We start from the raw sequence: 16,758 nt of genomic DNA, 5'->3' as shown, positions 1-16,758 counted from the left end.
GGTAAGCATCGTGACTGTTGTATACAATCCCGATGCAAATTCTGTGTTACATCAACACTTTGAAGGTCAACAGATTACAGAATGCCTCCAGATCTTCATCGGAAACATCTACTGGTCTTCCAGGGATCGATCAATGCGTAGACTTTTTGAAACATTACTCCCATGGAGGAAAGTTCTAATGGTGACTGTTGTATTGAATCCCGATGCAATTTCTGTGTTTCATCAACATTCTGATAGGCCACAGATCCACAGATTACAGAATGCTCCCAGATCTGCATCGGAAACTACTACTGGTCTTCTAGGGAACGATCAAATCGTAGACTCTTTGAGACATTACTCCCATTGAGGAAAGTGCGCATGGTAACTGTTGTATTTAATCCCGATGTAATTTGTGTGATTCATCAACACTCTGATAGTCCACAGATTACAGAATGCCTCAAGATGTGCATCGGAAACTACTACTGGTCTTCCAGGGAATGATCAAAGCGTAGACTGTTAGAGATAATACTCCCCTTGAGGAAAGTGCACATGGTGACTGTTGTATTCAATCCCGATGCATTTTCGGTGTTTTATCAACACTCTGATAGTCCACAGATTACAGAATGCCTCCAGATGTGCATCGGAAACTACTTCTGGTCTCCCAGGGAACGATCAAATCGTAGACTCTTTGAGACATTACTCCCATGGAGGAAAGTGCGCATGGTGACTGTTGTATTCAATCCCGATGCAATTTCTGTGGTTCATCAACACTCTGATAGTCCACAGATTACAGAATGCCTCCAGATGTGCATCGGAAACTACTACTGCTCTTCTAGGCAACGATCAAATCGTAGACTCTTTGAGACATTACTCCCCTGGAGGAAAGTGCGCATGGTGACTGTTGTATTCAATCCCGATGCATTTTCGGTGTTTTATCAACACTCTGAATGTCCACAGATTACAGTATGCCTAAAGTTGTGCATCGGAAACTACTACTGGTCCTCCAGGGAACGATCAAAACGTAGACTGTTTGAGACATACCTCCCGTGGAGGAAAGTGCGCATGGTGACTGTTGTATTCAATCCCGATGCTATTTCTGTGTTTCATCAACATTCTGATAGTCCACAGATTACAGAATGCCACCAGATGTGCATCGGAAGCTACTACAGGTCTTCCAGGCAACGATCAAAGCGTAGACTGTTTAAGACATTACTCCCATGGTGGAAAGTGCGCGTGGTGACTGTTATATTCAATCCCGATGCAATTTCTGTGTTTCATCAACACTCTGATGTTCCACAGATTACAGATAGCCTCCAGATGTGCATCGCAAACTACTACTGGTCTTCCAGGGAACGATCAAAGCGTAGACTGTTAGAGACATAACTCCCATGGAGGAAAATGCGCATGGTGACTGTTGTATTCAATCCCGATGCAATTTCTGATTTTCATCAAATCTCTGATAGTCCACAGATTACAGAATGCCACCAGATGTGCATCGGAACCTACTACTGGTCTTCCAGGGAATGATCAAAGCGTAGGCTTTTTCAGACATTACTCCCATGGAGGAGAGTGCCGATGGTGACTTTTGTATTCAATCCCGATGCAATTTCTGTGTTTCATCAACACTGTGATAGTCCGCAGATTACAGAATGCCACCAGATGTGCATCGGAGACTACTACTGGTCTTCCAGGGAACGATCAAAGCGTAGACTGTTTCAGACGTTACTCCCGTGGAGGAAAGTGCGCATGGTGAATGTTGTATTCAATCCCGACTCAATTTCTGTGTTTCATCAACACTCTGATAGTCCACAGATTACAGAATGGCACCATATGTGCATCGGAAGCTACTACTGGTCTTCCAGGGAACGATCAAAGCGTAGACTGTTTGAGACATACCTCCCGTGGAGGAAAGTGCGCATGGTGACTGTTGTATTCAATCCCGATGCAATTTCTGTGTTTCATCAACACTCTGATAGTCCACAGATTTCAGAATGCCTCCAGATGTGCAACGGAAACTACTACTGGTCTTCCAGGGAACGATCAAATCGTAGTCTGTTTGAGACATTACTCCCATTGAGCAAAGTGCGCATGGTGACTGTTGTATTCAATCCCGATGCAATTTCTGAGTTTCATCAACACTCTGATAGTCCACAGATTACAGAATGCCTCCAGATGTGCATCGGAAACAACTACTGGTCGTCCAGGGAACGATCAAAGCGTAGACTGTTTGAGACGTTACTCACATGGTGGAAAGTGCGCATGGTGACTGTTGTATTCAATCCCGATGCAATTTCTGTGTTTCATCAACACTCTGATAGTCCACAGATTAGAGAATGCCTCCAGATGTACATCGGAAACTACTACTGGTCTTCTTGGCAACGATCAAAGCGTAGACTGTTTGAGGCATTACTCCTATGGAGGAAAGTGCGCATGGTGACTTTTGTATTCAATCCTGATGCAAATTCTGTGTTTCATCAACAGTCTGATAGTCCACAGATTACCGAATGCCTCCAGATGTGCATCGGAAACTACTACTGATCTTCCAATGAACGATCAAAGCGTAAACTCTTTGAGATATTACTCCCATGGAGGAAGGTAAGCATCGTGACTGTTGTATACAATCCCGATGCAATTTCTGATTTTCATCAAATCTCTGATAGTCCACAGATTACAGAATGCCACCAGATGTGCATCGGAACCTACTACTGGTCTTCCAGGGAACGATCAAAGCGTAGGCTGTTTCAGACATTACTCCCATGGAGGAGAGTGCCGATGGTGACTGTTGTATTCAATCCCGATGCAATTTCTGTGTTTCATCAACACTCTGATAGTCCGCAGATTACAGAATGCCTATAGATGTGCATCGGAAACTACTACTGGTCTTCCAGGGATCGATCAATGCGTAGACTGTTTGAGACATTACTCCCATGGAGGAAACTTCGCATGGTGACTGTTGTATTGAATCCCGATGCAATTACTGTGTTTCATCAACACTCTGATAGTCCACAGATTACAGAATGCCTCCAGATGTGCTTCGGAACTACTACTGGTCTTCCAGGGAACGATCAAATCGTAGATTATTTGAGACATTACTCCCATGGAGGAAAGTGCGCATGGTGACTGTTGTATTCAGTCCCGATGCAATTTCTGCGATTCATCAACACTCTGTTAGTCCACAGATTACAGAATGCCTCCAGATGTGCAACGGAAACTACTACTGGTCTTCCAGGGAACGATCAAATCGTAGTCTGTTTGAGACATTACTCCCATGGAGGAAAGCGCGCATGGTGACTGTTGTATTCAATTACGATGCATTTTCTGTGTTTTATCAACACTCTGATAGTCCACAGATTACAGAATGCCTCCAGATGTGCATCGGAAACTACTACTGGTCTTCGAGGGAACGATCAAAGAGTAGACTGTTTGAGACATTACTCCCGTGGAGCAAAGTGCGCATGGTGACTGTTGTATTTAATCCCGATGCAATTTCTGAGTTTCATAAACACTCTGATAGTCCACAGATTACAGAATGCCTCCAGATGTGCAACGGAAACTACTACTGGTCTTCCAGGGAACGATCAAATCGTAGTCTGTTTGAGACATTACTCCCATTGAGCAAAGTGCGCATGGTGACTGTTGTATTCAATCCCGATGCAATTTCTGAGTTTCATCAACACTCTGATAGTCCACAGATTACAGAATGCCTCCAGATGTGCATCGGAAACAACTACTGGTCGTCCAGGGAACGATCAAAGCGTAGACTGTTTGAGACGTTACTCACATGGTGGAAAGTGCGCATGGTGACTGTTGTATTCAATCCCGATGCAATTTCTGTGTTTCATCAACACTCTGATAGTCCACAGATTAGAGAATGCCTCCAGATTTGCATCGGAAACTACTAGTGGTCTTCCAGGGAACGATCAAAGCGTAAACTCTGTGAGACATTGCTCCCATGGAGGAAAGTGCGCATGGTGACTGTTGTATTCAATCCCGTAGCATTCTCTGTGTTTCATCAACTATCTGATAGTCCACAGATTACAGAATGCCTCAAGATGTGCATCGGAAACTACTACTGGTCTTCCAGGGAATGATCAAAGCGTAGACTGTTAGAGATAATACTCCCCTGGAGGAAAGTGCGCATGGTGAATGTTGTATTCAATCCCGATGCAATTTCTGTGTTTCATCAACAGTCTGATAGTCCACAGATTACAGAGTGCCTCCCAGTGCATCGGAAACTACTACTGGTCTTCCAGGGAACGATCAAAGCGTAGACTGTTTGAGACGTTACTCACATGGAGGAATGTGCGCATGGTAACTGTTGTATTCAATCCCGATGTAATTTGTGTGTTTCATCAACACTCTGATAGTCCACAGATTACAGATTGCCTCCAGATGTGCATCGGAAACTACTACTGGTCGTCCAGGGAACGATCAAAGCGTAGACTGTTTGAGACATTACTCACATGGAGGAAAGAGCGCTTGGTGACTGTTGTATTCAATCCCGATGCAATTTCTGTGGTTCATCAACACTCTGATAGTCCACAGATTACAGAATGCCTCCAGATGTACATCGGAAACTACTACTGGTCTTCTTGGCAACGATCAAAGCGTAGACTGTTTGAGACATTACTCCTATGGAGGAAAGTGCGCATGGTGACTTTTGTATTCAATCCTGATGCAAATTCTGTGTTTCATCAACAGTCTGATAGTCCACAGATTACCGAATGCCTCCAGATGTGCATCGGAAACTACTACTGATCTTCCAATGAACGATCAAAGCGTAAACTCTTTGAGATATTACTCCCATGGAGGAAGGTAAGCATCGTGACTGTTGTATACAATCCCGATGCAATTTCTGATTTTCATCAAATCTCTGATAGTCCACAGATTACAGAATGCCACCAGATGTGCATCGGAACCTACTACTGGTCTTCCAGGGAACGATCAAAGCGTAGGCTGTTTCAGACATTACTCCCATGGAGGAGAGTGCCGATGGTGACTGTTGTATTCAATCCCGATGCAATTTCTGTGTTTCATCAACACTCTGATAGTCCGCAGATTACAGAATGCCACCAGATGTGCATCGGAGACTACTACTGGTCTTCCAGGGAACGATCAAAGCGTAGACTGTTTCAGACGTTACTCCCGTGGAGGAAAGTGCGCATGGTGAATGTTGTATTCAATCCAGATGAAATTTCTGTGTTTCATCAACACTCTGATAGTCCACAGATTACAGAATGGCACCATATGTGCATCGGAAGCTACTACTGGTCTTCCAGGGAACGATCAAAGCGTAGACTGTTTGAGACATACCTCCCGTGGAGGAAAGTGCGCATGGTGACTGTTGTATTCAATCCCGATGCAATTTCTGTGTTTCATCAACACTCTGATAGTCCACAGATTGCAGAATGCCTCCAAATGTGCATCGGACACTACTTTTGGTCTTCCAGGGAACGATCAAAGCGTAGACTCTTTGAGACATTACTCCCATGGAGGAAAGTGCATATGGTGAGTGTTGTATTCAATCCCGAGGCAATGTCTGTGTTTCATCAACACTTTGAAGGTCAACAGATTACAGAATGCCTATAGATGTGCATCGGAAACTACTACTGGTCTTCCAGGGATCGATCAATGCGTAGACTGTTTGAGACATTACTCCCATGGAGGAAAGTTCGCATGGTGACTGTTGTATTGAATCCCGATGCAATTTCTGTGTTTCATCAACACTCTGATAGTCCACAGATTACAGAATGCCTCCAGATGTGCATCGGAAACTACTACTGGTCTTCCAGGGAACGATCATAGTCTGTTTGAGACATTACTATCATGGAGGAAAGTGCGCATGGTGACTGTTATATTCAATCCCGATGCATTTTCTGTGTTTTATCAACACTCTGATAGTCCACAGATTACAGAATGCCTCCAGATGTGCATCGGAAACTACTACTGGTCTTCGAGGGAACGATCAAATAGTAGACTGTTTGAGACATTACTCCCGTGGAGCAAAGTGCGCATGGTGACTGTTGTATTTAATCCCGATGATATTTCTGAGTTTCATAAACACGCTGATAGTCCACAGATTACAGAATGCCTCCAGATGTGCAGCAGAAACTACTACTGGTCATCCAGGAAACGATCAAATCGTAGACTGTTTGAGACGTTACTCACATGGAGGAAAGTGCGCATGGTGACTGTTGTATTCAATCCCGATGCAATTTCTGTGTTTCATCAACACTCTGATAGTCCACAGATTAGAGAATGCCTCCAGATGTGCATCGGAAACTACTAGTGGTCTTCCAGGGAGCGATCAAAGCGTAAACTCGGTGAGACATTACTCCCATGGAGGAAAGTGCGCATGGTGACTGTTGTATTCAATCCCGATGCAATTTCTGTGTTTCATCAACACTTTGAAGGTCAACAGATTACAGATTGCCTCCAGATGTGCTTCGGAAACTACTACTGGTCTCCCAGGGAACGATCAAAACGTAGACGAATTGAGACATTACTCCCATGGAAAAAGGACGCATGGTGCCTGTTGTATTCAATGCCTATGAACTTTCTGTGTTTCATAAACACTCCGAACGTCCACAGATTACTGAATGCCTCTAGGTGTGTTTTGAAAACTACTACTGTTCTCCCAGGGAACGATCAAAGTGTAGACAGTTTCCGAAATTACTCCCATGGAGATAGGTCCTCAGTTGGCATGTTGTATTCAATCCCGATGCAATTTCTGTGTAACATCAACACTCAGAAGGTCCACAGATTACAGGAAGCCTCCAGATGTGCTTCGGAAACTACTACTGTGCTCCCAGGAATCGATCAAGGCGTAGACAGTTTGAGACATTACTCCCATTGAGAAAAATCCGCATGGTGCCTGTTGTATTCAACCCCGATGAAATTTCTGTGTCTCATCTTCACTCTGCAATTCCACAGATTACAGAAAGCCTCCAGATGTGCTTCGGAATTACTACTGGTCTCCCAGGGAACGATCAAAGCGTAGAAAGTTTGAAACATTGCTCCCATGGAGAAAAATCCGCATGGCGCCTCTTGTATTCAATCCCGATGCAATTTCTGTGTTTCACCAACACTCTGATAGTCCACAGATTACAGAATGCCTCCAGATGTGTATCGGAAACTACTACTGGGCTTCCAGGGAACGATGAAAGCGTAGACAGTTTGAGACATACCTCCCGTGGAGGAAAGTGCGCATAGTGAATGTTGTATTCAATCCCGATGCTATTTCTGTGTTTCGTCAACACTATGAACGTCCAATGATCACAGGAAGCCTCCAGGTGTGCTTCGGAAACTACTACTAGTCTCCCAGGGAACGCTCAAAGCGTAGACATTTTGAGACATTACTCCCATGGAGGAAAGTCCGCATTTGGCTTGTTGTGTTCAATCCCGATTCAATTTCTCTGTTTCATCAACATTCTGAATGTCCACACATTACAGAATGCCTCTAGATGTGCTTCGGAATCTTCTACTTGTCTCCCAAGAATTGATCAAAGCGTAGACAGCTTGAGACATTACTCCTATAGAGAAAAACCATATTTGGTCTGTTGTATTCAATTACGATGCAATTTCTCTCTCTCATCAACACTCTGAACGTCCACATAGTACAGAATGCCGCCAGATGTGCATCGGAAACTACTACTGGTCTCCCAGGAATCGATCAGAGCGTAGACAGTTTGAGACATTACTCCCATGGAGAAAAGTCCGCATGGTGACTGTTGTATTCAGTCCCGATGCAATTTCTGTCTTTCATCAACACTCTGAAAGTCCACAGATTACAGAATGCCTCCTGATGTGCTACGGTAACTACTACTGGTCTCCCAGGAATCGGTCAAAGTGTAGAGAGTTTGTGACATTACTCATTATGATAAAAGTCTGCATGGTGCCTGTTGTATTCAATCCCGATGCAACTTCTGTGTTTCACAACACTCTGAAAGTCCACAGATAATAGAATGCCTCCAGATGTGCGTCGGAAACTACTGCTGGTCTCCCAGAGATCGATCAAAGCGTTGACAGTTTGAGACATTACTCCCATAGAGAAAAATCCGATTTGGCCTGCTGTATTTAATCTCGATGCAATTTCTGTGCTTCATCAACACACTGAAGGTCAACAGATTACAGGATGCCTCCAGATGTGCTACGGTAACTACTACTGGTCTCCCAGGAATCGGTCAAAGTGTAGAGAGTTTGTGACATTACTCATTATGATAAAAGTCTGCATGGTGCCTGTTGTATTCAATCCCGATGCAACTTCTGTGTTTCACAACACTCTGAAAGTCCACAGATTACAGGAAGCCTCCAGATGTGCTTCGGAAACTACTACTGGTCTCACAGGAATCGATCAAAGCGTAGACTGTTTGAGACATTACTCCCATCTAGAAAAGTCCGCATGGTGGCTGTTGTATTCAATCCCGATGCAATTTCTGTGCTTCATCAACACTGTGAAGGTTCACAGATTATAGAATATCTCCAGATGTGCTTCGGAAACTAGTACTGGTCTCCCAGGAAATGATCAAAACGTAGACAGTTTGAGACATTACTCCCATGGAGAAAATTCAACATGGTGCCTGTTGTATTCAATCCCGATACAATGTCTGTGTTTCATCAACACTCTGAACATCTACAGATTACAGAATACCTCCAGCTGTGCTTCGGAAACTACTACTGGTCTCCCAGGGAACGATCAAATCGCAGACAGTTTTAGACATTATACCTATTTAGAAAAGTCAGCATGGTGCCTGTTGTATTCAATGCCGATTCAATTTCTGTGTTTCATCAATACTCTGGACGTCCACAGATTACAGAATGCCTCCAGAAATGCTTCGGAAACTACTACTGGTATCCCAGGAATCGATCAAAGCATAGACAGTTTGAGACATTACTCCCATGCAGAAAAGTCAACATGGTGCCTGTTGTATTCAATCCCGATGGAATTTCTGTGTTTCATCAACACTCTGAAAGTCCACAGATTACATGATGTCTCCAGATGTGTTTCGGTAACTACTACTGGTCTCTCAGGGACCAATCAATCCATAGACAATTTGAGACAATACTCCCTATGACAAAAGTCCGCATGGTGCCAGTTGTATTCAATCTCGATGCAATTTCTGGATTTGATCAACACTCTGAACGTCCACAGATTACAGGAAGCCTCCAGAGTTGCTTCGGAAACTATAACTAGTCTCCCAGCAAACGATCAAATCGTGACAGTTTGAGACATTACTCCTGTGCAGCAAAATCCAATTTGGCGTGTTGTATTTAATCCCGATGCAATTTCTCTGTTGCATCAACACTCTGAACGTCCACAGATTACGGAAAGACTCCAGATGAGCTTCTTAGACTACTTCTGGGCAACTAGGGAACGATCAAGTCTTAGACAGTTTGAGACGTTACACCCATGGTAAATGTCCTCATGGTGCTGTTGTATTCAATCCCGATGGAATTTTTATGTTTCATCAACACTCTGAACGTCCACATATTACAGAATGCCTCCAGATGTGCTTCGGAAACTATTACTGGTCTTTCAGGGAAGGATCAAAGCGTAGACGGTTTGAGACATTACTCCCATAGAGAAAAGTCCGCATTTGGCATGTTGTGTTCAATCCCGATTCAATTTCTGTGTTTCATCAATATTCTGAATGTCCACACATTACAGAATGCCTCTAGATGTGCTTCGGAATCTTCTACTGGTCTCCCAAGAATCGATCAAAGCGTAGACAGTTTGAGACATTACTCCCCTGAAGAAAAGTCAACATGGTGCCTGTTGTATTCAATCCCGAAGCAATCTCTGTGTTTTATCAACACTCTGAACGCCCACAGATTACAGGAAGCCTAAAGATGTGCTTCGGAAACTACTACTGGTCTCACAGGAATCGATCAAAGCGTAGACTGTTTGAGACATAAATCCCATGGAGAAAAGTCCGCATGGTGGCTGTTGTATTCAATCCCGATGCAATTTCTGTGATTCATCAACACTGTGAAGGTTCACAGATTATAGAATTTCTCCAGATGTGCTTCGGAAACTAGTACTGGTCTCCCAGGAAATGATCAAAACGTAGACAGTTTGAGACATGACTCCCATGGAGGAAATTCAACATGGTGCCTGTTGTATTCAATCCCGGTACAATGTCTCTATTTCATCAACACTCTGAACATCTACAGATTACAGTATGCCTCCAGCTGTGCTTCGGAAACTACTACTGGTCTCCCATTGAACGATCAAATCGCATACAGTTTGAGACATAACACCCATGTAGAAAATTCCGCATGGTGCCTGTTGTATTCAATCCCGATGGAATTTCTGTGTTTCATCAAATATCTGAACGTCCACATGTTACAGAATGCCTCTAGATGTGCTTCGGAAACTACTACTGGTCTTCCAGGAATCGATCAAAGCGTAGACAGTTGGAGACATTACTCCCATGGAGGAAACTGCGCATGGAGACTGTTTTATTCAATACCGTTGCAATTTCTGTGTTTCATCAACAATCTGATAGTCCACAGATTACAGAAAGCATCCATATGTGCATCGGAAACTACTACTGGTCTTCCAGGGAACGATCAAAGCGTAGACTCTTAGAGACATTACTCGCATGGAGGAAAGTGCTCATGGTGACTGTTGTATTCAATCCCGGTGCAATTTCTGTGTTTCGTCAACACTCTGAACGTCCACAGATTACAGAATGCCTCCAGATGTGCTTCGGAAACTATTACTGGTCTCCCAGGGAACGCTCAAAGCGTAGACAGTTTGAGACAATACTCCCATGGAGGAAAGTCCGCATTTGGCATGTTGTGTTCAATCCCGATTCAATATCTGTGTTTCATCATTATTCTGAATGTCCACACATTACTGAATGCATCTAGATGTGCTTCGGAATCTTCTACTGGTCTCCCAAGAAACGATCAAAGCGTAGACAGTTTGAGACATTACTCCCCTGAAGAAATGTCAACATGGTTGCCTGTTGTATTCAATCCCGAAGCAATCTCTGTGTTTTATCAACACTCTGAACGCCCACAGATTACAGGAAGCCTCCAGATGTGCTTCGGAAACTACTACTGGCCTCCCAGGTAACGATCACAGCGTAGACAGCTTGAGACATTACTCCTATGCAGAAAAACCATCTTTGGTCTGTTGTATTCAATCCCGATGCAATTTCTCTCTCTCATCAACACTCTGAAGGTCCACATATTACAGAATGCCTCCAGATGTGCGCCGAAAACTACTACTGGTCTCCCAGTGAACGATCAAAGCGTAGAAAGTTTGAAACATTACACGCATGTAGAACAGTCCGCATGGTGCATGTTGTATTAAATCTCGATGAAATTTCTGTGTTTCATCTACATTCTGAACATTAGCCCATTGGGCAAAGTCCGCATGCTGCCTGTTGTATTCAATCCCGATGCAATCTCTATGTTTCATCAACACTGTGAACGTTCACAGATTACTGGTAGCTTCCAGGTGTGCTTCGGAAACTACTACTGGTCTCCTAGGAATCGATCAAAGCGTATACAGTTTGAGACATTACTCCCATTGAGAAAAGTCCGCATGGTGACTGTTGTATTCAATCCCGATTCAATTTCAGTCTTTCATCAACACTCTGAAGGTCCACAGATTATAGAATGCCTCCTGATGTGCTCCGGAAACTATTACTGTTCTCATAGGAATCGATCAAATCGTAAACTCTTTGAGACATTACGCCCATGCAGAAAAGGACGCATGGTGCATGTTGTATTCAATCCCGATGGAATTTCTGTGTTTTATCAACACTCTGAAAGTCCACAGATTACAGAATGCCTCCAGATGTGCTTCGGACACAACTGCATGTCTGCTAGGAATCGATCAAAACGCAGACATTATCACACATTACTAACATAGAGAAAAGTCCGCATGGTGCCCGTTGTATTCAATCCCGATGCAATTTCTATGTTTCATCAACACTCTGAAAGTCCAAAGATTACAGGAAGCCTCCAGATGTGCTTCCGAAACTACTACTGGTCTCCCAGGAATCGATCAAAGCGTAGACAGTTTGAGACATTACTCCCATACAGGAAAGTCAGCATGGTGCCTGGTGTATTCAATCCCGATGCAATTTCTGTGTTTCATCAACACTCTGAACGTCCACAGATTACAGGAGGCCTCCAGATGTGCTTCGGAAACTACTACTGGTCTCCCAGTGAACGATCAAAGCGTAGAAAGTTTGAAACATTACACGCATGTACAATTGTCCGCATGGTGCATGTTGTATTAAATCTCGATGCAATTTCTGTGTTTCATCTACATTCTGAACGTGCGCAGATTACAGGAAGCCTCCAGATGTGCTCTGGAAACTAATACTGGTCTCCCAGGGAACGATTAAAGCGTAGACAGTTTGACAAATTACTCCCATGGAGGAATGTCCGCATTTGCATGTTGTATTCTATCCCGGTGCAATTTCTGTGTTTCATCAACACTCTGAACGTCCATAGATTACAGGTAGCATTCCAGATGTGCTTCCGAATCTACTACTGGTCTCCCAGGAATCTATAAAAGCGTAGACAGTTTGGGACATTACCCCCATTGAGACAAGTCCGCATGGTGCCTGGTGTATTCAATTCCGATGCAATATCTGGTTTCATCAACACTATGAACATCCACAGATTTCAGGAAGCCTCCAGATGTGCTTCGAAAACTACTACTGGTCTCCCAGGTATCGATCAAAGCGTAGACTGTTTGAGACATACTACCATGGAGAAAAGTCGGCATTTCGCCCTTTGTATTCAATCCCGATGCAATTTCTGTGTTGCATCAACACCCTAAACGTCCAAGATTACAGGAAGCCGCCAAATGTGCTTGGAAACTACTACTGGTCTCCCAGGTATCGATCAAAGCGTAGACAGTTTGAGACATTACTCCCATGGAGTAAAGTCCTCCTGGTTCCTGTAGTATTCAATCCCGATGCTATTTCTGTGTTTCATCAACACTCTGAGAGTCCACAGATTACAGTAATCCTCCAGATGCGCTTCGGAAACTACTACTGGTCTCCCAAGGAACGATCAAAGCGTAGACAGTTTGAGACATTACTCCCACGGAGAAAAGTCCGCATTTGGCCTGTTGTATTCAATCCCGATTCAATTTCTGTGTTTCATCAACACTCTAAACGTCCACAGATTACAGGTAGCCTCCAGATGTCTTGCGCTGCTAAATGCTAAACCAGTAAATGCATAATAGTAGAACACAGAAGAAGCTTCTAAGTTGATGTAATCGGCCAGTAAGAAGCTTTACATTTTAGGTTGACTTGGACATGAGCTAGGATCTTAAGACTTTGCATTAAACGAGGTCTGCCAGCCGCGTTACACGGGAGGATGTGAAAAGTGTTGAAATGTAGTAAAATCCCGAGAAATCCGGCAGTTTTCGTCATTTGCTATCGAATCGACTTAATGCCAGACCGTCATATTTTTCGCTTTCCTCTCTGCAACGGTTACATTTATCGTCTGCAAAACTATGTCGTGTGCTGCGGTAATGCGGAGACACTAAACGCACCATAGTAAAACACAGACAAATTTCTAAGTTCATGTAATCGACCAGTAAGAAGCATTACAGTTCAAGTTTTCGTTATCGATTATTGACTTAATAGCCGGGTTTGGTGCCTTGGACATGAGCTAGGACCTTAGGATTTTGCATCAAACGAGGTCTGTCAGCCACGTTGCGCGGGAGAATGTGAAAAGTATTCATATGTTGTGAAATCCTGAGAAATCCAGCCGTTTTTGTCATTTGCTATCGAATCGAGTTAATGCAAGATCGTAACATTGGCCACTTTTTTCTCTGCAACGGTTACATTTATTGTTTGCAAAGCTATGTTCCGTGGTGCGGTATGCGGAGACACTAAAAGCACCATAGTAGAGCACAGAAGAAGCTTCTAAGTTGTAATCATAGGCCAGTAAGTACCACTACAACTCAAGTACTAGTTATCGGTATTGAATTGTTAGCCGGCTTTGGTGCCTTTGACATGAGCTATGACCTTAATATTTTGTATGAAACGAGGTATGTCACCCACGTTGCACGGAAGTATGTGAAAAGTGTTCAATGTAGTAAAAACCTGAGAAATCCGCCCGTTTTCGTCATTTTCTATCGTATCGTCTTAATGACAGATCGTCACATTGACCGCTTTTCCCTTTGCAACGGTTACATTTATCGTCTGCAATGCTATGTCGTGTTCTGCGGTAATGCGGAGACATTAAATGCTACGTAGTAAAACACAGAAGAAGCTTATAAGTTAATGTAACTGGGTAGTAAGGAGCACTACAATTCAAGTTTTAGTTATCGATTATTGACTTACGAATCCTCTTTTATTGCCTTGGCCATGAGCTAACACCTTACGATTTTGCATGAAACGAGGTGTGTCAGCCACGTTACACGGGAGAATGGAAAGTTGTCCATATGTAGTAAAAACCCGAGAAATCCGCCAGTTTTCGTCATTTGCTACGAATCGACTTAATGCCAGATCGTCACATTGGCCGCTGTAGCAGATACAGTTATCGTCTGCAAAGCTATGTCGTGTGCTGCGGTAATGCGAAGACACCAAGAGCACCATATTAAAACACAGAGGAAGCTTCTAAGTTGACGTAATCGGCCAGTAAGACGCACTATAATTCAAGTTTTAGCTATCGATTATTCATTTATTAGCCGGGTTTGGTGCCTTGGACATGAGCTAGGTCCTTAAGATTTTGCATCAAACGAGGTCTGTCAGCCACTTTGCACGAGAGAATGTGAAAAGTGTTCATATGTAGCAAAAATCCGCCCGTTTTCGTCATTTGCTATCGAATCGAATTAATGCCAGTTCGTTATATTGACCGCTTTTCTCTCTGCAACAGTTACATTTATCGTCTGCAAAATTATGTCGTGTGCTGCGGTAATGCGGAGACACTAGATGCACCGTATTAAAACACAGAAGTAGCTTCTAAGTTGATGTAATCCGCCAGTAAGAAGCACTATAAACCAAGTTTTAGTTATCGATTATTGACTTACAGCCGTCTTCGGTGCCTTGAACATGAGCTAGGACCTTAGGATTTCGCATGAAGCGAGGTGTGTCAGCCACGTTGCATGGGAAAATGTAAAAAGTATTCATATGTAGTAAAAACCTGAGAAATCCGCCCGTTTTCGTCATTTCCTATCGATTCGACTTAATGCCAGATCGTCACATTGACCGCTTTTCTCTCTGCAACGGCTACATTTACCGTCTGCAAAGATATGTCGTGTGCTGCGGTAATGCGGACACACTAAAAGCACCATAGTAAAACACTGAAGAAGCTTCTAAGTTGATGTAATCGGCCAGTAAGAAGCACTACAGTTCAAGTTTTAATTTTCAATTATTGAATTAATAGCCGGCTTTGGTTCCTTGGACATGAGCTAACACCTTGCGATTTTGCATGAAACGAGGTCTGGACGCCACGTTGCAGGGGAGAATGTGAAAAGTGTTCGTTTGTAGCTAGGACCTTAGGATTTCGCATGAAGCGAGGTGTGTCAGCCACGTTGCATGGGAGAATGTGAAAAGTATTCATATGTTGTAAAAACCTGAGAAATTCGCCCGTTTTAGTCATTGGCAATTGAATCGACTTAATGCCAGATCGTCACATTGGACGCTTTTCTCTCTTAAACGGTCTCATTTATCGTCTACAAACTTATGTCCCATGCTGCGGTATGCGGTGACACTAAATGCAACACAGTAGAACACAGAGGAAGCTTCTAAGTTGATGTAATCGGCCAGTAAGGAGCAATACAATTCAAGTTTTAGCTATCAATTATTGATTTATTAGCTGGCTTTGGTGCGTTGGATATGACCGAGGCCCTTAAGATTTGGCATCGAACGAGGTCTGACAGCCACGTTACACGAGATAATCTGAAAAGTGTTCATATGTAGTAAAATTCTAAGAAAACCTTTCGTTTTCGTCATTTGCTATCGAATCGACGTAATACCAGATCGTCACATTGGCCGCTTTTCTCTCTGAAACTGTTACATTTATCGTCTGCTAGCTTATGTCTTGTGCTGCGGTATGCGGAGACACTAAAAGCAACACTGTATAAAACAGATGAAGCTTCTAATTTGATGTAATCGGCCAGAAAGAACCAGTACAATTCAAGTTTTGGTTATCGATTATTGACTTATTAGCCGGCTTTGGTGCCTTGGACATGATCGTGGACCTTAAGCTTTTGCATCAAATGAGGTCTGGCCGCCACGTTGCACGGGGAAATGTGAAACTGACTACAATAATCATAATCTTGCTCTACAAGGGAAGTAACTACTATTATTAACAGTATTTATCAACAGCAAATATAACAAAATACTAAACAGAAAGATAATCAAACGTCTAATGACGCAGTAACGAAACTGAAAACAGTTGCGAAAATTTCTTTTGAAATTATTTCACCAGAAGACAACAAGAACACCGGACGAAGACTACTGAAGTTCCAAAATAAACCACTATACACAAACAAGTAATTAGTACTTAGCCTTGGATGCGCCGCTACAGCTGCAACTGATCAGCGCCGAATGTAAACACAGGTAAGAAGTTAAGTTGCTCGATACGAAACACTCACAAAGATCAGGGTACAACACAAGAAAGACGGAGGTGAATGAAGAAACCACTAATAAGTAACTTATATAGTAAATATCACAAAAACCGTTAAAATATGTATCTGAAACCTAAAAATGTATGAAAACTTAGAGAGCGATCTCACACGCACTCACCCGCCTGATCGTAATGGCAGATCGTCGCAGTGGCAGCTTCGCT

This window comes from Schistocerca gregaria, chromosome 1 (assembly GCF_023897955.1).
Source record: "Schistocerca gregaria isolate iqSchGreg1 chromosome 1, iqSchGreg1.2, whole genome shotgun sequence".
NCBI lineage: Eukaryota > Metazoa > Arthropoda > Insecta > Orthoptera > Acrididae > Schistocerca > Schistocerca gregaria.
The sequence above is the reverse complement of the archived record's forward strand: the minus strand, read 5'-3'. Positions refer to the sequence as shown.